Raw genomic sequence first — 22,680 nt, forward strand, 5'->3', positions numbered from 1 at the left:
ACTCTATTTCTATCATGTCATCATTCACACCTCTTTATGAATAATTATTATTTTCAAAAACTTGTCCACCATTCTTTTTCTTATGTACTATTTAGTACCACACTTTTTTTTGTCGCTCTTCATCCAATACAAAGTGAATCTCCATCCATGACCATTATACATTTAAATTTATCGTTTTCAAAAACCATGAACTCCCTCCATTAAAACCATGTCCTCTTAGCCAAACATCAATCATGACTTTATGTCATACATCAAGTGATTGTTGTCCTTTATAATCTCTCTCTCTCTCTCTCTTTCAAATTCGTATATCAACTCATCTGTCTTTATAATTTTTTTCACTCTCCTACAAAAATTCTTCTCAAATAAGAAATTATTGCATCCTTGCTTGTCCTATCCTGAATTCATCTCTCACGGATTTTGTATGCTTTCATATAAAGTAACATAATATTTGGCTTAAAAAAGTTGTTTGTTTTATTAGGCCATTATTTTCTTCACTATATATTTTTTTCTCACATCTCTTCATCACACAAAACTCTTTAAAATCCTAGTCTAATAAGATAGTCCATATGCATCACATGACATATATCAAACTTCGACAAACTCTCCCATAGTAAACCTTTCTCTATATAGAAAAATTTAAAAACTATGTCCTTCTTAACATACAATACACTATCATCCAAAAAAACTGATTTGATTTGTCATTCACAAGCCTCTTTATTTCCAACTCACGCATTTCCTCTTTCAGCTAAAATCTAAAAATCCTTCACTTCCAATGTCATTCATTTCTTATCACCATTACTTTTCTCCTTCTATTTAATAGATTGATTCATCTCTCACCAATTCCCCACGAATATCTCTATTCTCTTACAAACTACTACTCCTTCCAAGCTCTTCTCTCTTGCTCGTTTTTCCTAAGCTCTTGCAATGACTTTCTCTTGCACATCCGACTTACTCCAAGCTTCGGAGTTGAGATTTTCGGATCTCATCCACACTTATCACTCCATAAAATCTTTGACCATCCTACCAGGCAGTTTGGTTCACCTTGAAGCCTTTCCAGCTTTTGACTTACAAACTTCTCTTTCCGAACTTATTTATGTTCTAGCCTCTCCAAAACAAATGCCCATCTATCCTCATCTTATCAAAATATTCTACACCAACCTTTCTATCGACCATGATCACTCTTCTATCACTTCCATGGTACATGGAAAAATTTTCTCCTTCGACATATCTCAGTTAGGCAACATTTTGAATATTTCTTCTTACGGTATTGAGCTTCCCAACATTGTTCCTCTCGACCACTCTGTGTTTCAGAAAATCCTCCTCTCCACTCGCTCCACTCACTTCCCATGGCATGAGAGCAATCTCCAACCTCATGCTCTATTGTTGTCCAAAATTCTTTCCTCCAATATCGTTCCCAAGTCGCCCTCTAGGGGATTTATTGCAAATGAAGTCTCCCTTCTTCTTTATGCCATCTTCTCTGCCTTTCCCATCAACTGGTCCAGTGTCATCTTCCACAACATGATCAACTTTCGTTCCTTTAAGTCTCTTCCCTTCAACTGGTCCAGTGTCAAATTTTTTTTTTTTTTTTTAAAAACCCAAGTGATTTTGAACCTCTTTTCTTCAAATCTCTATTTTGAAATTTCAATTCTATCTCAAATTTTAAAGTCCAATTTGACTTTGAAATTCCAAAATCATTTTATATTCAAAACTTCAAATTTCCAATTTAATTCAAAATTCAATTTCAAAGTTCAATTTAACTTTGAAGTTTATGATTCACCTTCAAATTCAAAACCAAGTTTATCTTCCTATCTTCAAATTCAAAACCAAGTTTATCTTCCTATCTTCAAATTCAAAATCAAAGTTTGAGATTGATTCTGAATCTCAAAACTTGACTCTTCCTAAACTTTAGAAATCAATTTGGGTTTTCAAAATCTAGATCCATCTTCAAAAGTCCCATTTGGACTTTTAAAATTCAAATTCAAAGTTAGAACCCAATCCCATCTTGGATCCAATTCCATCTTTAGGATCCAGAAATCCAACTCCACCCTGGATCTCAGACTTCAGATCCACAATCCATTTTAGGATCCAGAATCCAACTTCATCTTGGATCTCAGACTCCAGATCCAAATTACATCTCGGATTCCAGACCTTGGACCCAATTCCATTTAAGATTCAGAATCCATCTCCACTTTTGGATCCCAGACTTCATATCCAATTTCATTTTAGGATCCAGAATTCAACTTCCACTTTGGATCTCAGATTTCTGATCCAAAATCCATTCTAGGATCTAGAATCCAATTTCATCTTGGATCTTAGACTTCAGATCCAAAATGCATTTTAGGATCCAGAGTCCCACTTCACCTGGGATCTCAGACTCCAGATCCAAAAACCAATATAGGATCCAAAACACAAATTCCACCTTGGATCTCAGACTTCAGATCCAATTCTATTTTAGGATCCAGAACCCAAATCCATCTTGGATTCCAGAGCTCGGATTCCATTCTAGTTAGGATCCGGAATCCAATTCCATTCCCAATTCTAGATTTCAAATCCAATTTCAGATCTCATCTGAACTTCCTAAATCCATTTCTATTTTTAAATACCATTTGGATTTCTCAAATCCATCCTGATTTCAAAATTTTAAATTCAATTCCATTTCAAATTTTATCTCTTCTCCTAGATCTAAAGTTCAAAGTCCATTTTTTTTTACTTTAAAATTTCCTTCCTTTTTTTTTTCTCAGCTTCAAAAATAATTCTTTTCAAGTCAAGATTTATTCTTCCAAACTCTAATTATTTAAAAAAAACTTAGAACTTCTTTAATCTATCTCGAGTTCTAAGTTATATTTTATCATTCAAAAACCATTTCTTCACTCTCTTATCAGATCCATCTCAGAACACTTGGAGATTCCCAAAACCATTTTTTGAAAAGAGCATACATCCTTGCATTGCACAAGCATGATTCTTTGTGCATTTAGACTTAGGATAAATTCTTAGATGATATTTAAGCAAAGCAAAAAGGCATAAATTCGATCCTTGGTTCGATTACCCCTAGTAAAGGCGCCAGGAACGGTCAAACCTCGTACCGACAAGCGAATCCCGTCTCTCCATTTTTCCCGCAATATATTTCAAAACGGAGGCGAATAATTTTCTAAATATTTTCAAATCAAGGTCAAGTGAGACCCCACAAAAGAGTTCCTCTCTCTCTTCTCTTCTTTTTTTTTTCTCTTCTCTCTTCTTTTCTTTCTTTTCATTTTCTCCCCTTAAAAAGGAGGAAATAGAGGTCAGAAAGGAAAAGAGAAGGAAGAGAGAGAAAGACCACAAGAGAGAATTTTTTTTGCGATGATCACAGTTTTGGCGACCGAGATGAGACTTGTCTTCGTCTGGTCGAATTGTGCCTTTCTGTTTTGCTTTGATATTATCTAAGTCTTTTTTCTTCTTTGTTAGCTTCATTTTCCATGCAAACCACGTACCTAAGGGACATAGTACGAGGTATATCGGTAGGTGCTCAAGGATGTTGGGAAACCATTACCTTAGAACCGGAGAATTATTTCTATGCCACGTACTTCGAGCTTCGGCTTGAGTATATCGGCATACCTTGATCGAAATCAGATGATCTAAACCATAGAGTCAGGATTAAGGTCCTATAAGCCATTTTAAATATTGCATTTAGAGTCAGTCTTTAGGGAGTTCTGTGTGCGCATCCTTGTTTGTGCAACTTTGATTATGCGATATTTCCTTGTATTCTCCTATATATATTAAACCTTTTCAAAACCCTGGGCATATTATTCAAAGTTTCCCCTTATTTTAAAAAACCCCAGGTGTATATTCTTCCTTTACCCACATTCTTTCTCTTTTATATCAAATTTTTCTTTAAAAACCCTAGAAATCCCTTTTCCTAAATTCCCTTGATCTTTCAAAATTTCCAGGATTTGTGTTTATCCTCTTCTTTCATCAAGAGTCTATCCGTAAGTCCTGCATTCTATCTGATTCTCTCCCTCTTTTGTCTCAGTATCATTCCGCTAGCATTCGATTCTCTCGATGCTATCTTTCCCAGGGATCATATCTTCTACCAAATGAGGGATGGAACCCCGGATCATTGGGTTATCCAGTCTCATTCCTTCTTCCCTCGGTGGTATTATTCTTGGTTTGTCACCTTCTCGCGTATGTTCCAAGACCACTTGGATGATTGTGGACTGTAGATGGCATCAACAATGGGAAAGCAAACCATCAACGACAGTTTGATTCAAGCTATGGCAGAACGATGGAACCCGCGTACCTGCACATTCTGGTTTCCATGGGGAGAGATGACTCTGCTAATGGATGAGTTCAGTGACATCATGGGATTGCCAGAGCCAGCTGGTTAGCCAGATGATTCGGTCGAGCAGCAGTTCCTGATCAACGTCAAGGGGATAGACGTTCGAGAAGCATTAGCCAGGGCTACGAGAAGCAGATCTTGGCCTCCCACCGAGATCAATAGGAGTCAGTTCATCGACCTGTTCGGACTCTATCGCAAGTATGAAGCCTACGAGGAAGTTGACACCTTGTCCCGAGCAGCGAAGGAAAGAATCCAGCACGCCATGGTCCTATGCACAGTAGGATTAGCATCCTTCCAAGACAGTCAGAATTTCATCGATGTCAGAGTCGCCCAACTCTTTCGAAGATAGGGAAGCAAGCAGACCCATCAGCTTTCAGTGTCCATGGCAACTCTAGCCTTTCTCTACAGTGGCTTATCTCATTTTGCCCTTGGGGAGACTATTTTAGTGGAAGGATGCACGTATGCCTTGCAGTCTTGGTTCATGCGACATGTGCTGACAAAAGTCAGTTCCTTCAGATTCAACAGCAAGAAGCCGAAGTTCGTCGTTCAGTATCGAGCTTCGATCGAGAGTCTGTACCAGGAAGAGATCCTTTGGGATTACTTTGACAGACAAGAATCAGTTCCTCGCTACACTTATGCTCGTAGCAAGCGTTACAGATTGCTTGGCCCTTTCTTGTGTGTCGACTATCAGCCAGAGAGGTGTCTCAAACAGTTTTCGCAGCGGCAGGTTCGTGTCAACACTCGCTTTCCGACGGGCCACATGCCAGAGTTTGATCTGCAGTCGGATCAGTGGTCTGGGGCATACCATGTAACCAAATACACTTGGGACTCCTTCATTCCGTTGTCCATGTTTCTTGGTCCTAATGTATTTTTGGAATATCGAGAATGGTGGCAAACTGTCTGCCCACCTTCCCTTTGTATTTAAATCTTATCATCAATAAAAATGTAACTTTATGTTCTGTTAAAAAGCTCTTTGTGGCCAAAAATTTTATTCTTTTATTTTTGTTTTATGTGGTCACGATCCCCGTGACGACCTCATCCCTAGTGATGAGACTTTGCCTTATATTCTTCTTCAAAATATCTCTTATCATGATGGACAACCTCGCCTGGGTAACAAGGCATATTTTTTTGTTATCACAAAATAATGACACTATTATCACAAAATTTGTGATGACCCGATCCCTGGTGATGGGATAACTTGTTTAATTGTCTGTCAATTCCTCCTTTCCTGTCTTTTTCTCAAAAGGTCATGTTTGCAAAAATCCTCTGAGCTCTAACCATTCCCTTTATTCCGCAGAAATCATTGGCATTAACAAAATGGTTCAGACAAGAGCCAAAAAAGAGACTGCCCCTCAGCACAGCGACAGCGAAGTCGAAGCAACGAACTCTCCTAAGTTAGTCAGAGGGCAGAATCAGAACAAAGGCGATGATATCGATCCTGCTATGTACAACCTGTTTCAGAGGATGATGGCCATGATGATGTCAGAACAAGCTGAGGCCAGTCAGAAAAAGGCTGCTCCAAAGAGCAGACCAAAGAAGAAAGTTGTGAAAAAGCCAGACAGGATTGTTAGAAAGAAGATCCAGCCTGACACCACTTCTGAGGAATCAGAATCAGTCGAGGAAGAATCAGAGGAAGAGGAGCAGTTTGTCTACCATCAGAATCCTCTGCAGCAATTTGTAAAGATCATTGCAGAACCCGAATCTATAAATAAGCCTATTTCAGTCAATGATCCAATGCACGAGCAGATGAAAGAAATGAATCGGGCCATTAAGGATATTTAGGCCAAAAGCAAAGGCAAGCAGACTTACTCTGGTGAGAATTTTTATAATGGCCTAGATGGCGATGACAATCTGAAAAATCTCCCTCGCAAGTTCCTCAAGTTTGACAGAACCAGCAACCTGAAGGCTCATTTGGCCACTTTCTATGCTGAGTGCGGTCGTTTCAGGAAGGATAACCGAGCGCTATTTATTTGCTTTCCTCGCAGCCTAGAGGGTGTAGCGGCCAGGTGGTATGCATACCACATCAATCCTATCGAACTACGAGAGTTCGATAAAGTCGTAAACTTGTTCATTGAGCGCTTTATGTTCAATGTTGAAGCCTCACCAACTCTTAATCATTTGTACAATCTGAAGCAGAATGAGAATGAGAAGGCTAGCAAATTCATCCACAGGTGGAGGAGCACCTGTAACAGAATGAAGGTTCCCGTCCCAGAAGAGTACACCCTACAGATTATTTTGAACAATTTTGCTCAGCCTCTAAGGAACCTCATTTCTACATCGCCCGCCAAATCATTCATCAAGCTGATTGAGAGAGCTGAGTGACTCGAGACCGGATTGGACAACGGCCTGTATGAAGGATATCCTTTCGTCACAGGGAATCCTGATCAAAAGAAAAAGGCCCACATGGCTTACTCCACGGATTTTTCAGACAACAGCAGTAGTTCTGGCAGCAAGAAAAGCAAGAAAAATCGTAACAAGAATGTCAGACACCCTAGGGCCTGTTCTCGTCGCGAAATTTTTCCCCCGTCTTCCCTTCTTTGCGGAAGAGAAAAAGAGAGAAACGCTTTCGCGATTCAAACTTTGACCGGATTTTGGAAATTGTTTTGAAATACTCGCCTCCGTTTTTGAAAATTGCGGGAAAATCCATGGGATGGGGCTCGACCTGTCGGTACGAGGTTCGACCATTCCTGCCGCCTTTAACAGGGGTAATCGAACCAAGGACCAAAACTATGCTTGACTTAGCGAAATTATCAAAGTTATGTTCTATCCTAAATGCACAGAGAATTCAGGCATGTGCTATGAGATCTTGGAAAATGCAGCTTGGGAAAACATGATGTATGCTTGGAAAATATTTGGAGTTGAAGAGATTTTCCCAGGAAAAAGGTCAATTTCTCAGGAAACTCAGATAAAAAAGGGGTTTTTGAAAACATGAGAAAGCTTATAAAGATGTGGAAAAATCAGAAATAGTTGAAAATCTTGGGAAAATGGAAGTGATTCCTGAGAAAAGATGAACCTTTTGAAAAGGGAAACACTTCTTAGGAAAACTTGGACTTTGAGAGTTTTCTTAGGAAAATGATGGAAAATTTATAGGAAAACTCATTGGAGAAGGAAATTCAAAACTTGGGAAATCGAAATCCTGAGAATTTTACCTTTTGAAATACTTGGAAATCGATTTTGGATCTTGGAGAAAGATTGAGAAACTCTTTTGAATCTCTTAAGAAAATATCATTTTCCAGGGAAAACTGTGGAAAAACTTGTCTTTGGAAAACCGATTTTGAAAGATTCTTAGAGTTTCTTGAGAAATCGATTTCTTGAGAATGAAGTTTTCTTGAGAAAATCTTGAGAAAATCAATGATTTCATGATGCAAATGATATGAGTGAATGAATGCACTTTGAAAAGATTTTCTAAGGGATTTGTTGGAAAAATGTACATTAAGTCAAGATAAATCCTTCACATATCCTGACTGTGGCCATGAATATGTTCAGAATTTAGTTGATTTGATGCACATGATTTTGAAAACTTTGGAAATATGATGTGCATTTTAAGATAGCCTAAGAGTGTAGGCTCAATGTGACTAGTAGAAAGATGACGGATCTGGGTCTCGTCCATATTCCGACTAGGGCCGTAAATATGGATCCCACCGAGTCCGTCAACTCCCTAAGAGTTGGTGCACGTGCCATTCGTGAACATCCATAGTGCTTTTGAAATAAAATGCATGAATCATATAATCAGGATATTGCATAAAATCAAACTATATGATATGCATCCTAGTCTAAGCAGGAAATTAAATCTCTTATTCCAAAATTTACATTATTACATCACTAAATAAAGGAAATAAAAGAAATTTGCAGACTTCAGCTCCTTCTTTGGAATGTCCCTGCCAAGCTTGAAATAAAGTTAGCTCAAATATGTGGGTTTTTCCAAGATTTTCCAATAATATTATGAAATTATTGGATTTAATTGGATATAAACCCTATGATCATGCTTCCTTGATGTTTTGAAATGATGAAAATGCTAGAAATTCAGTGAAAAACAATTTGAAATTCGGAATTGAGGTTAAAATGACCAAAATACCCCTAAAACTAAAGTTACATCTTTAAAATCAGGGTTTTTTGAAGGAAAACTTGGTAAAATTGAGATTTTGAAATTCAAATTGAATCAAATGATGATGAAATGCAGTAAGAGATATGATGACATGCTGCTAGACACATTATGACTGTAAAATCAGAATTTGACATTTTGAAATTTAGCCAAAATAGCGAATTTCGCTTGTTTTTCACTTGGATCCGAGTCCTGCGGGACCCTGTTTTGGTATTATGGATGATCCGAACCTCAAATGGATTCCAAATTGCACCAAATTCAGTATGAAGCATCTAAACACTCTGATAAACAACCTAGAATGCTAAAATTCACGAAATGATATGATTTAAATGCTAAAATTTAAAGGAAGTCCTAAAAGGATGGATTTTGCCTATGGATCCGAACCAAATGCAATGCCTAATATGATAATGCAAGATTTACACCATGGAAACTTCTGATATTTTGCAGACTGCTAAAAGACCCGAAATGAAACATTTTTGGTTTTTATAGCCTCGGGATTTGAGCCATGGTGAGTTCAGAAATAGGGATTTAATTCTGACGGAGGTAAAAATCACCTTAATCTGATAAAAAATGCTAAAAAAATATAACATGACCATGGAAATTTATGAAATTAATCAGAGTTATGAACGACACCTACATGAACAACTTTCATGTTTTTGACTTCGGCATTTGATCAACAGAAACACAGAGAAAAATATAACTATTTCTGCCTAAACTAACAGACCAGACAAATGTAGCAAAACAGAGGACTGACAAGAAAAATCCGAAGCAGGGGTCAACACTGTTCTAAAAATTACAGGCTTTTAGATGCAAACAGAGGACATCTCGGACACCACTTTCACTTTTTACAGTTTCGGATTTGAAGCAATACACAAAGAGAAACCATAGCCCGAAGTCGATCCAAGATCTCAGAGGCCCAAATTAGGCTCTGACACGTGTTCCGGGCTCTCGGATTTTTGTCAGTCATAAAAAAAAATCAGAAAAATCTGCAAAACTCATATTAAAAACTAGACATTCTCCCGAGTTCAGGGCATTTTTCGGATCGAAAATCGGATATCCCAGGAGGGAGAACTCGATTTTACAAGTCGGCCAATGGTTTTCAAAACGCATCCCGGGTTACAAAACCCGACTTACCATTTTGGATGTTTACCGCAGTAAACAAATTCAAATGGCTCCGAATTTTTGGAAAAATTTCAGGGACACCTAAGGGCGCATTCCGTGATTTTTTTGGGATTTTTAATAAAAAATAAATGCATGAAATGACGTGTGGACTGACTGACAAAAACAGAGACTTACTGAAAATGAGCAGAATTGAAACAAATCCTAAATTAATCCTAATTAATTCATGAAATGTGCTAAATAAAGAAAATAAAATACAAATTAAATCTAGATAAATGCATGAATGATAAAAATCATCAAGGAAGCATAATTGAATATTTTTATGTATGTCGTTTTATGAGAATAGCTCAATCCATCCCTCGGATGAGCTCTTTCTTCAAACGACTCCCGATTCGGATTATAGCATCACATCATGGGGAAAAGAAGTGCACCTTGTTTCGTTACGCAGCGTAGGTGCTCTTGAAAGGGGCAGCTACCACGAGCTTCCTTCGTTCTTCACTCCGGGCTTCGGATGGTCCACCAAAATCGAGCTCCGTTGGAATTGGACTGGCCACAGCACGAGCTCTACTCCACCTTCTTCAATGCGCCAAAGGGGGCACGATTTCCAAGGTTCAAAATCAGATGTTAGGAAGGCTAGGTCGAATTTTCCAAGTTCAAAAAGATGGTCCCCTAGGCTGGGAATGGAGCCTTGTTTTTATAGATTTTTCTAAAAAATTTGAATTTCAAACAGGCTCAATCTGAGCCCTCCATGTGGCGCCATCTCAGGGGGTGCTATCTGGGGGTTTTGAAATTCGAATTTGGCTTTTGCAGGGAGCCCTCAGGTGGCGCCACCTCATGGGGCTATTTTTATAAAAAAATAAAATAAAAAATAAAAATGGAGCCAAGTGGAGTCCTGGAATGGTGCCACCTCAAAAGGTGTTTGACACATGTCAGAAGGTCAGAGCAGTGGGCTTAGAAGGCGCCACCTCAGAGGAATTTGAATTCTACCTTTTCTGGAGAAAGGAGATCTGGACATGTGGCGGACAAGTGTCAGATGTCTGGAGAGGCTTTCTCAAATGGCGCCACCTCAGGGGGAAGTTTGAAATTCAAATGGAGGTTGGCCCTGGAGGAATGGAGGATGGACATGTGGCGCCACCTCAGGATGGCTCCTACAATGCCATGTGGCAAGAGGGAGGAAAAAGGAGGGAAAGGGACATGTGTCTCCTACTTTTCTGAAAAAAATAGGGAGAGGACATGTGTCCTCTACTTTTTCTGAAGGAGTGAGAAGGAGACATGTGTCACCTTCTTTTTCTGAGAGAAGCAGAAGATGACACGTGGCAGAGGGGAGAGAAGGTGGGCCAAGCCATGTGGCGCCATCTCAGACAGGATGAAAAAGGTAGGAGTTCTTGATTTTCGCCACCTATGGGGGTTTTTGAATATTTGAATTCTAGCTTTTCTGAAGAAAGCAGGAAATGACATATGGCACTTGCCTTTTTCTGACGAAATGAGGACTTGCCACGTGTCCTCTGCAGGAAACACTCCAGATGGCGCCACCTCAGAGGAGACAAGCCTACCTTTTTTGTAGGAATTCAGAAGTGACACATGTCTCCTACTTTTCTGAGAAAAGTAGGAAGAGACATGTGTCAGGCTACTTTTCCAGAAGGAAGGAGGGGTTGACACCTGTCCCCTGCAGGAGACACTCTAGATGGAGCCACCTCAGAGGAGACAAACTCCACTTTTTCTAGACAGGACAACCTATGACACTTGGCATCTCCTGGTAGTCTTTGAAATGACACATGGCGCAGGATGGATAGGGTGACACATGGCAGATAAAATGGGATGACATGTGGCGGCTTCTGAAGGTAGCCCCACACTGACACTTGGCATGTGGATGAGAGGAGAGAGAAAGGACAAGTGGCACCAATCCAGGGGACAAGGCTCCTATATTTTTGGGTTTTTCAAAATTCAAATTTTCAGAAGGAAAGCTTGTGTGACACCACCTCAGTGTGGGTCCCACATTGCTTCTTTATTGAAATAAGGATAAAACCACAACTTCTTTTTGGAATTTTCATAAAATCTTGACTGATGGGCAAAACAGGAATTTTGGAAAGAGTTGGCCCTTGTAGGGCGATTTTGTAAAAGAAAGATATTTGAAATTGTCAAAAAGGGCAAAATCTGAGGTGAAGTGACTGAAATCCATATTGAAAACTATCCAGATCGTTTTCCTGAGAAAATATTTTGAAATTCAGAGCCCTAGGGGTAAAATGGGAAGAATTGATAATTTTGAAGACCCAGGGTTTTGAAATCAATTTTGAAAATAGTTAAAATTCGAATCCGGATTGAAAATTTTGAAATCAAGAGTTCTGGACCTCGAAATGACATGCTGTGCAGTGCAGTGATTTGAAATGCTCATGCATGATATGCAATGTCATGTCTTATGAAATGCAATCTTGAATCAAGACTCTGGAGATGTCTGTCTCCTGTCAGGTGTAAAATCTTGAACATCTGAGATAAAAATAGAGAAAATTTGAGAGTTTCAGATGAAATTTGGACTGTTGCAAGGTTCGGGCTCAGAAAATGACCATTTTGCCCTCCAGCGATTTCAGAGGCTGAATGTTGATGATTAGTGGAAATGTCGGGGGAGTGAGTAAAAATTTGGGGTGTTTACAGGGCCGAAAAAACAAACTCTACAGCCCAGAAGGAAAAGTTTACTAAGCCACAGCCCGTCCAGTCAGCACCTCAGCCAGAAGCAAAGCAACAAGAAAAGCCAAAACACGCGGGATGGAGTTATGATCGAGAGTTTACAACTCTAGAACAGTACCGTGAAGACATCTTGAAATATATGATGTCGAAGGGAATGATAAAACTCCCCAAGGTGGCAGATCCTCCCGTTGCTATGGGAAAATGGACTGATAAGTTCTCCAAGTTCCACCGGACTGTTGGACATGACACCGAACACTGTTTTGTCCTGAAGAACATCATCCAGGATTGCATTGACAAGAACTTGTTAATCGAGGATGAGGAAGAATAGCCAGAAATCTTGTCCAAACCATTTCCTAAGCATTCAGCTTCAGTCATCACAGAACAGACATTCTCTCTTCAAGGCAGCATTCAACCGTGTTCCAGTCCAGACATTCAGGATCAACATCAAGTCCTTGTCCTCCGTCAAGCGCAGTCTTCCGCCAAGAGGGTGGATATTACTGCATTTTTCAACAATAAGAAACCAAACAAGGAACCAGCCAAAGTAACGACAGAACTTGCCAGGCTAATTCCCAGGATTCCGAAGCACTTCGTCAAGGAAACTTTGAAGAAAGATGAAACTTCAGGATCAGTACAGAAGCCAATTACGACTTTATCCAACATTTCTATCATGGATCTGACCCACGCTTCCCTAGAGCACCAGCAAGTGCTAGAAGATCTGCTAAGAAAGATCAAAGTCAAGCCTAGCACCACTCTGCAGGATATGGCTCAGATCGTCAACCAAGCCATGACGAACACACCCATTACATTTTTTGATGAGGATTTGCCAAAGCCTCATTCTTTTCACAACAACGCTCTCTACATAGTGGTGCGAACCAGAGGCATGACAGTCCCTCATGTATTAGTTGATGGAAGCAGCAGCCTCAACATTTGTCCCGAGATGACAGCCAAGGCCTTGGGACTGAAAGAAGAAGAATATACCCCAGATCCCATAACGATCTGCGGTTTCGACAACCATGGGAAGACAACCAAGGGGAAGATATTTCTCAAAATTTTCATCAACTACTCGGTGCATACTGTGCTTTTTCATGTGGTCAACGTGCCGCCTACATACAACCTTCTTTTAGGGTGCACTTGGATCCACAACATAAATGCATCAAATGGTCGGAGGGAGGCATGATCACTACGGTCCTAGGAGAGGATCTGGAAGAGCGACTCCCGCAGCCAATGATCCCCCGTCCTACTTTCACTACCGACATCCCAAGCATCAGGGAAGTCGATGAAATCAATCTGAGTGAAAGTCTGGACATGTTAAAGTTAAAAGAGGTCCAGCCGACAGAAAGCGTGGCAGCAGTAACCCAGTGGCAGGGGCCTCACTTCTTCAAGCTAGGAGGGCGCCTCGATTGCACTCCATTCAAAGATCACCCTCTGTTTCACCAATTTGCAAAAACCAAGAAGGGATTTGATCTTCTGATGAAACATGGTTATCAGCCCTTCAAGGGCCTGGGTAGAAATGAAGACGGCATCCTAGAGCCAATCGTCCCCGCCCGACATGTTGAGGGCACAGGCTTGGGTTTTTCAGGACAATCATCGGGCAAACGCACTACCTTCATCAAAGGAGCGCAATGAAGACAATGCCAATGTTTTCTGCTTTCTCTTTTCTTTTGTGTCATCTTGTAAAGGCAAAGATCCTCCTCAATTTTCCTTCTTTCCTTCAAACAAAGCATATGTAAATATCAAAAATATTTCAATCAATGAAATTTTGATTTCCTATTTCTCATCTATGTGTGCACAAATTCTCTACTTACATCTTTTTCTATGATTGTCATTCTTTGTTTCTATACAAAAGGCTATTTTCAAACATCTTTTCAAGAACCTTCTTTGCGCTTTCACAATTGCCAGAATCATGGCTCCTAAATCACTCAAAAAGCTCGTTATCAATACCAACTTTTCTCAAAATAAATCCAAACCGGCCAGAATCTGCAAGGCAAAGGTAGGGGCAGAGGTCAGCAAGGTGACGGGGCAGATCAAAGAGTTAGCAGAGTTCGACTCAGTGATTCAAGAGTTGCCAAAATTCAGAAGCAGAACAAACCATCGCCGTTGGTTCAAGATCCAACAGAGGATGTCAACATCGGTTCAGATGATGATAAAAAAATCCTCAAAATTGGCTCCAGCTTAAGTTTAGATGAGAAGGAAAGGCTCATCTATTTCCTCAAACAACACCAAGAAGTCTTTGCTTGGAATTATGAGGATATGTCAGGCTTAAATCCCAAGTTGGTTGAGCATTGCCTTGTGCTGAAGCCAGATTGCAAACCAATCAAACAGAAATTGAGAAAGATGGATCCCCGAATGACACCGCAAGTTAAAGAAGGACTTGAGGAGTTGTTAAAGGCAGGATTCATCCGGACTATCGAATACCCAGACTGGTTGACAAACATCGTGGCAGTTCCCAAAAAGAATGGCAAAGTCCGGATTTGTATTGATTTCAGGGATATCAACAAGGCCACCCCAAAAGATGATTATCCACTTCCCAACATCGATCTTTTGATCGATAGCACGGCAGGCCATGCCATGTTTTCCTTTATGAATGGATACTCAGGCTACAATCAGATCAAATTGGCCGCCTGTGACCAACCTAAAACTTCCTTTACTACGCCTTGGGGCACATTTTGCTATACAGTCATGCCGTTTGGGCTCAAGAATGCTGGGGCAACCTATCAGAGAGCAATGGTAGTTATTTTTCATGACCAAATGCACAAAGAACATGGATGCCTATGTGGATGACATCCTGGTCAAATCCAAAGAAGGAAAGGATCATCTCGATGCTCTCGGCCAAGTCTTTGAAAGACTTATCCTCTATAAGTTAAGACTCAACCCGCAGAAGTGTGTCTTCGGAGTAGAGTCAAGCAAACTACTGGACTACATGATCAGCAAGAAAGGCATAGAGGTAGATCCTGCCAAGGCAAAGGCGATCATTGATATGCCGCCTCCCACCAATCTAAAAGGACTGCAAAGCCTTCAAGGTCGCATTCAGTCCATTCGACGCTTCATCTCAAATTTGGCCATGAGATGTGATCCCTTCAATCACCTGTTGAGAAAAGAAGTGAAATTTGAGTGGAGACCAGAATGTTAGCTTTTATTTGAGCGCATCAAGCAATATCTCTTCAATCCACCGATTTTGAAGCCATCGGAGCTAGGGAAGTCGCTTCTCTTATATATTTTTGTCAATCAGAATGCTTGTGGCGGATTTCTTGCGCAGTATAAGGAAGGCAGCCGGATAGAGCATGTCATCTACTACATAAGCAAGACTTTCATTGATTATGAGAAAAGATATTCTTAGATGGAAAAGACATATTTATCCTTAGTGTGGATATGTCAGAAGCTGAGACATTATCTGATGGCCTCAGAAATCAAGATTCTATCAAGGCTTAATCCTCTCAAGTACATCCTTGAGCAGCCTTTTCTTACTGGATGAATTGCAAAATGGCAAGTCCTCCTGATGCAGTATGACTTGGAGTATGTCTCTCAGAAGTCAGTCAAGGGTCAGTCCATCACAGATCAGTTGGCGGATTTCCCATTGACAGAAGAGATCAAAGCAGAAGATGATTTTTCTGATGATCGTATCTGCAGTGTTCAGGAGTCCTCAGTTTAGACCCTTTTCTTCGATGGAGCCAGGAACATGTCTGGTATAGGGATTGGGATCTTGTTGATCACTCCCGAAAAGAAGATGCTCCCTTATTCCCTTAAACTCAACTTTCAATGTACTCACAATATGGCCGAGTACGAAGCTCTAATACAAGGCCTCAAAATTTTGCAAGACTTCAATGTCAAGAGAGTACATGCCTTTGGCGACTCATTGCTTGTTATTAGCCAAGTTAATGCTGAGTGACAAGTAAAGGATTCAAAGTTGATTCCCTATCAGAAGATTGCCTTAGCTCTCATAGGCAATTTTGAAGAATTTCAGCTCAATCATGTCAAGAGGGAATACAATCATATAGCCGATGGCCTAGCCTGTTTAGGCTCCATTTTATCATTCAAAGACAGTGAATCTTGGCGTTCCTTCAAGATTGGCAGACTTGATCAACCTGCCTACATCCCAGCTGAGCAAGTAAACCAAGCCACTCAGAAAGAGAAGCCCTAGTACCAGGACATCAAAAATTTTATCGAAACTGGCGAATTTCCACCGGAAATGTCAAGAAAGGAGCAACATGTGATTCAATGCATGTCGGTCTGTTAGTTCATCCTTTCCAATACACTTTACCATCGTAGATTCAGTTTTGAGTACGCCAGATGCTTAGACAAGGATGAAGCCATGGAAGTTATCCAAGAGGCACACGAGGGAATTTGTGGTGGTGACGTCGGCTACCAAACGCTCGTCAAGCAGATTATCCGGGCAGGGTATTACTGGAAAACCATGCAGCAGGATTGCCAAATGCACGCACCTTCCATTCATGCGCCAGCCGCATACTTGCAATCCGTGGTTTCTCTTTGGCCTTTTTCGATGTGGGCCTTCGACGTGGTGGGCCCAATCACCCCTTCGGCTTCTAATGGCCATAGATATTTCCTCGCAGCTACCGAATACTTCACTAAATGGGTCGAGGTTGTAACTCTGTGAACAGCAGAAGGCCGACATGTGGTTTCTTTCATTCATAAGAATCTTCTTTGTCGCTTCAGCGTCCCACATGATATTGTGTCAGACAATGGCAACCACTTCAAGAATGAGAGGATGAAGATCTTCTACTCGAAGTTCAGGATTCATCACCATTTCTCGGCTCCTTATTATCCTCAAGGAAATGGCCAGGCAGAGGCCACCAACAAAATTTTGATCCGCATTCTAGAAAGAACTGTGGAGACGGGCCGCGATTGGCACGAGAAGATGCATGATGCACTTTGGGCGTACCGAACCACCATTCGGACCCCAACCAGCGCTACTCCTTCAGAGCTTGTCTACGGGGCCGAGGTAGTATTACCTCTCCACGTTCAGAAGCCTGTACTCAAGTTCGCATCACTCATCGAACTCCCGCTTGATCAATATCAACAGCAGAGGTTGGTACAACTAGATCTACTAGACGAGAAAAGGCTCAAGGTAGCAGAGCATGCTCAAGCTTATCGTCAGAGGATAGCCCGACACTACGCCAAATCAGTTATTGAGAGAAGATTCTGAGTCAGTGATCTTGTGCTAAGATCGACAGCTCATCTCAAGCATCAGCCGAAGGGCAAGTGGTCACCCAATTGGGAAGACCCTTATGTGGTTAAGGAAGCGTTGCCATGCAATTCCTATCGCCTGATCAATGCAGACGGGGTGGAACTGTCAGATCCTATCAATGCTCTATATTTGAAGAAATTTTATACTTAAATTGTTCATTCTAAGCCTTTTGTACTCTTCAAAAGTCTTTTTCAGTAAAGCAATGATCTTCTATTGAATTCTCACATTCTTCTCCCTGATACTAGGGCATTTTATTTTGATCTATACTTGTTTTCCTTCATCATATGCAAGCAGGATCAGGCGAATCTTTTTCTAAAAATCTCATCAACTTTTTCGGTTAATCTCGTTATCTTTATTAAATTGCATTCATTTGATTTTCTAATCTAATCAAGTTTTTATCAATTTATTGTCAATTTTGTCAAGTTTTATCAAGTTTTATCAATTTTATTAAATTTTATTCCTTTATTTCTAAGCCTTTCAGGTTAAGGGATAAACCTGATGCCTCATTTCAATGAGGTATTTTCCCTTTCAGGTTAAGAGACAAAACCTGAACCTCGTCCCATGAGGCCTTTTTATTTTCAAGACAGGGGATAATCCTAAATCCTTCTATCATCAATTTTTCTCAATTTTTTGTCAATTTCTACTAAATCTTTTTTGTCAACTGCATTAATTTATTCCTTTTATCAACCCATTTATCCTTTATCCATTTCTATCAATCTTTTTAGACTTTGTCAAATTCTCTTCAGGATCTGGGATAATCCTGAAAACCGTCCTAAATAAAAGTCAGGTCTTAGGCCATCTTGGGTCAAGGACCTTGAATAAGTTTCTCATCCTCATCGTCGGAATCTATTCATGCTTTTTGTCAATCCTTCTAAAACCCAACTTTTGGGAAGGAGTTATTTTCCTCCTGTCTGAGTTCTGACTCAAGCTTTGTTCTCACTTTATTTTATTTTATTTTTGGAAGATCTGAGCCCCTACTCATATTTTCCCCTTTTATCTTTCATTTGAAAACCGGGTTCTGACTCGGATTTTTCTTGTTTGTATATTCTTATTTTTTGAAGTTCCGGGTTCCGACTCGGACTTCCTCTTTTGGATCTGATGCTCGTATTGGAACCAATTGTTGCGTCGAGAATTCGAGTTCTCAAACTCGATTCTCATTCATTCTTTTATCTTTATTTTTGAAAACCAGGTTCCCACTCAGATTTTCCCTTTTTGTATATTCTTATTTTTGAAGTTCCGGGTTCCGATTCGGACTTCCTCTTTTGGATCCGATGCTCGTATTGGAACCAATTATTGCATCGAGAATTCGAGTTCTCAAACTCAATTCTCATTTATTCTTTTTACCTTTATTTTTGAAGTTTCAGGTTCCGACTCAGATTTTCTCTTTTTGTATATTCTTATTTTTGAAGTTTCAGGTTCCGACTCAGACTTCTTTTTCTATCCAATGCTCGTATTGGAACCAATTGTTGCGTCGAGAATTTAAGTTCTTAAACTCGATTCTCACTCATTCTTTTATTTTGAAAGACCGGGTTACGACTCAGATTCTTCCTTTTATATATTCTTCTTTCGGAAGCTTCGAGTCCCGACTCAGACTTCCTTTTGGATATTGGAACCAATCATTGCGTCGAGAATTTGAGTTCTCAAACTCGACTCTTGATCATGCATATAATTCAGGGTTAATTAACATTAAAATATGCATGCTTTTATAAAATAATATTTCAAAAACCCAATTTTATGTTAGTTTTCGAGTAAATGAGCTAAAATGATTGAAAATTAGAAAATGCTTAAAAAAGTAGCTTTATTTTGCATTTTAGTACATATTTTAATGTTTGTATTTACGTAGTAGTTTTAGTTGTTAATAAAAAATTAAAAAAATAAAGAAAATAGAGAAACATAGTTTCATTTTGCAATTTAGTTAAATCATTTTGGTTTTCTTTATAGAAAAGAAGAAAAAAAATATTAAATATATAGATTAGAATAGTTATATTTTTTAGAGAAAAAAAATAATAAAATAATAATAATCAAATGAGGTTTTGAGTTTTTAGCAAATAAAAACTTTTAAATAGTTTATTGTAGATTTTTGAAAATAATAAAAACAAACCATTACATGGTTTGTGATTTTTGAAAATTGAAAAAACTGAAAAAAAAATAATAACACAAACCGGCTTGAACCGGTTTGCATTTCTAAAAACTGAAAAAAAATAATAAGCAAACCGGCTTGAACCGGTTTCAATTTTTAAAAAACTGAAAAATTTTCTGTTTCAAACCGGTTCCAACCGGTTTGGGGTTTTTAAAACCCAAGATTGAGAAAAAAATTGGGCGCCTCCCCCATTCACGGCTGAAGCTTTCCTCTTTCCCCTCTTTCCCTCTCTTCCTTCTTTTCTCAACCTCTTCCACCATCATCGGTGCTTCCCTTCCCTACCTTCTCCTTCTCCCTTTTCCTCTAATGAAACTCCAGCAGCCGGTGGTGGTGGACTCTTCCTTCCGGCGACGGCATGGTGGTGGAGGCCGCCAACTTCTCCTCTAACCCTTCCAGCTCTATTTCACGGTAAGTCAGATTCCATCTTCTCCTTCTTCTTCTTCTTCTTCTTCTTCCAATTCCTCTTCTTCTTCTTCCATTAATCCTGTGTAAAACAAAATAAAAATGTAAAAATGAGAGAAAAGAAAAAAATAGGTAGTTGTTGTTTCAGATGTGTTTTGTTCGTTGTCCGATCTGCTGTTCATTGATTCTTTATTTAGATTTCTTGAATTCATTTGTAATTTTGTTAATTCAGCATGTAAGTTTCATTCATTAGATATCTGTTAACTCTTGCATCGCACAAACTAAATTCTTGTTTTTTTTTTCTGTCTTGTTTTGTATCCTGCGTTCCTGTTTTGTATCATCACCTATTTCGATCTTGTTTTTTTTCATTCATTTCATGTTCATCATTCAGCTTTAGTTTTAATTTTAGCATTTTAGTTCATTACTGCTAAGTTTCCTGTTGTTAATTCTGAATTCCTGCATTTTCTGATTATGTTATTAATTTTCGGTGTGTTAGTGTTTACAGCATCATATGTCATTAATCTTTTTCCCATTTACTGTTGTTAATCGTTTAAATTCATGTTTCCAGTTATTAAATTCTTGTTGTTCATAGCTATTGCTTTAAATTCTGTTTTGATTTATAGTCATTTTTTTTAGTTTTGCATTCACTATCATATTTCTTGTTTAGTTTAGAATTTTTTTTTTAGCATTGCATTTACTGTGTTTCATTCAGTTTCTTATTACAGTTATTTGTTTAGTTATTTTGTTTTTGAATGTTTTGTTTCTAATTTTTCATTTTCTGTTTTTCGTTATCATTAACTTTCTGTTTTACAAATTACTTTCCTGTTTTTCACATTATGCATTTCTTGTATTTTTTTTTTCATTTTGAGTTTCTTTTGTTTAACTTTCTGAATTTCATTTTCTGATTTTTTTGTTTTTCCTCATTCAGTCATTTCCTGCTTTCTTTAATTCTTGGAGTTAATGTTGTTTTTCAAATTCTTGAATTCTTGTTCTTTTATTACAGTTAATTCATGTTTCCTTCATTGATTTCTTGTTTTGTTTTCATAGTTAGTTTACTGTCTTGTTAGTTAATTGAGTTAGTTGTTAGTTAGTTTTGATTTTAAATTTAGTTCGTAAAAGTGCTTAGTCATAATATTTTTAGCATTTAAATAAGGTGTTTAATACAATTTCTATTTCGATCTCTGGTACTGCTCGTGTTCATTTGAATTGTGCAGGATAGCACAGGACTGGAGCGGAAGCGATTACGTGACATGAAGTACGAAGAATAAAGCTTCTTTTTACTTTTTAGTTTAGAATTAGGACTTTAATTGGGTTTGTAAATATTGCACTTTACGCCCTCTACGAAGGGTATTCATTTGTTGTAATAGTTAGTTGTTTTTACTTTTCTTGAACATTTTACATTTCAAATAATTCGGCAATAAAGATTAGTTTAGAATTGTGTGTTTGAATACAAAATATTCCCGTTCCCTGAGTTCGACCCGGTCTCATCCACTAATGAGAACCGGTTTTTATTATTTGATGTCTGGTTTTCACATGTTTTTCATATAAAAATCTTTTCAAAATTACAACGATTATAAAGAAGACATCAACTCTCACTTATTCTTTTATTTTGAAAAACTGGGTTCCAACTTGGATTTTCGCGTTTGAATATTCTTATCTTCTCGAGTTCCGACTCAAATCTTCCTGTTGATCTAGTGCTCGTATTGGACCAAAATTCAATTTGTTTTTTCCCTTTCAGGTTAAGGGACAAATTTGAACTTCCCCTTCAGGATAAGGGATAATCCTGAAACACCGCCAATCATTCTCTCTTAATTCTAAAATATCTTCGAATGTCGGTCTCTTTCTCTGCTCTCCATTAAAAAACCTAGTGCTCGTGCTGGTAGGCATTTTCGAAAACCCAGTGCTCGTACTGGTGTGCATTTTCAAAAACCCAGTGTTCGTGTTGGTGTGCATTTTCGAAAACCCAGTGCTTGTGTTGGTGTGCATTTTCGAAACCCAGCGCTCGTACTGGGGCATTTTTCAAAATCCAATGCTCGTACTGGTGTGTTTTTCAAAACCCAGTGCTCATACTAGTACATCTTTAAATCCAGTGCTCGTGTTGGTACATCTAGTGCCCGTACTAGCGTTTGGCTGACTGATCAAGTTAGCTCTCTAGGTTCAGTCTTTTTACTAACCAATCATTAACAATTCAGGCTCTAAATTCCCAACTTTAACCTTCGGGTTATCATTTTATCAAAAAATTCAAATCTTGTTCTCTTGCGAAGGACCCTCTTCAGGGAGAGTTCGAGGAAGCTCGTTCCTTTCGCATACCACCATCTTTCGTTCGCAAGAACCCTCTTCCAGGGAGAGTTTGAAGGGACTCTTTTTCTTCGCGAACAGTTTGCAAAACAACAACCAACTTTACACAAAAGACCCCTTTTTCCAGGGAGAGCTTCGACGGAAGCTCGTTTCTTTGTGGCCCCCATTTTTTCTCATCTTTGGCCAACCCCTTCACAGAGGACCCTCTTCTAGGGAGAGTGTGATGGACGCGTTTCTCCGTGATACTTTCTCAACTTTGTTTTTCGGCCGCCTTTCCATAAGAAACGCCTAGAGATAGGGAGTTTTGACGAAAGCTTAATTTCTCTTCGAAAGTTCTATTTTGCAAACACCTCCTCTTTGGGGAAAAGAGAAGTATTTCCAACTTCCCATTCAGGTAAGCGCTAAGTCTGAGTCTCTCT

This window comes from Nuphar pumila, chromosome 16 (assembly GCF_984573655.1).
Source record: "Nuphar pumila chromosome 16, dmNupPumi1.hap1.1, whole genome shotgun sequence".
Classification (NCBI taxonomy): domain Eukaryota; kingdom Viridiplantae; phylum Streptophyta; class Magnoliopsida; order Nymphaeales; family Nymphaeaceae; genus Nuphar; species Nuphar pumila.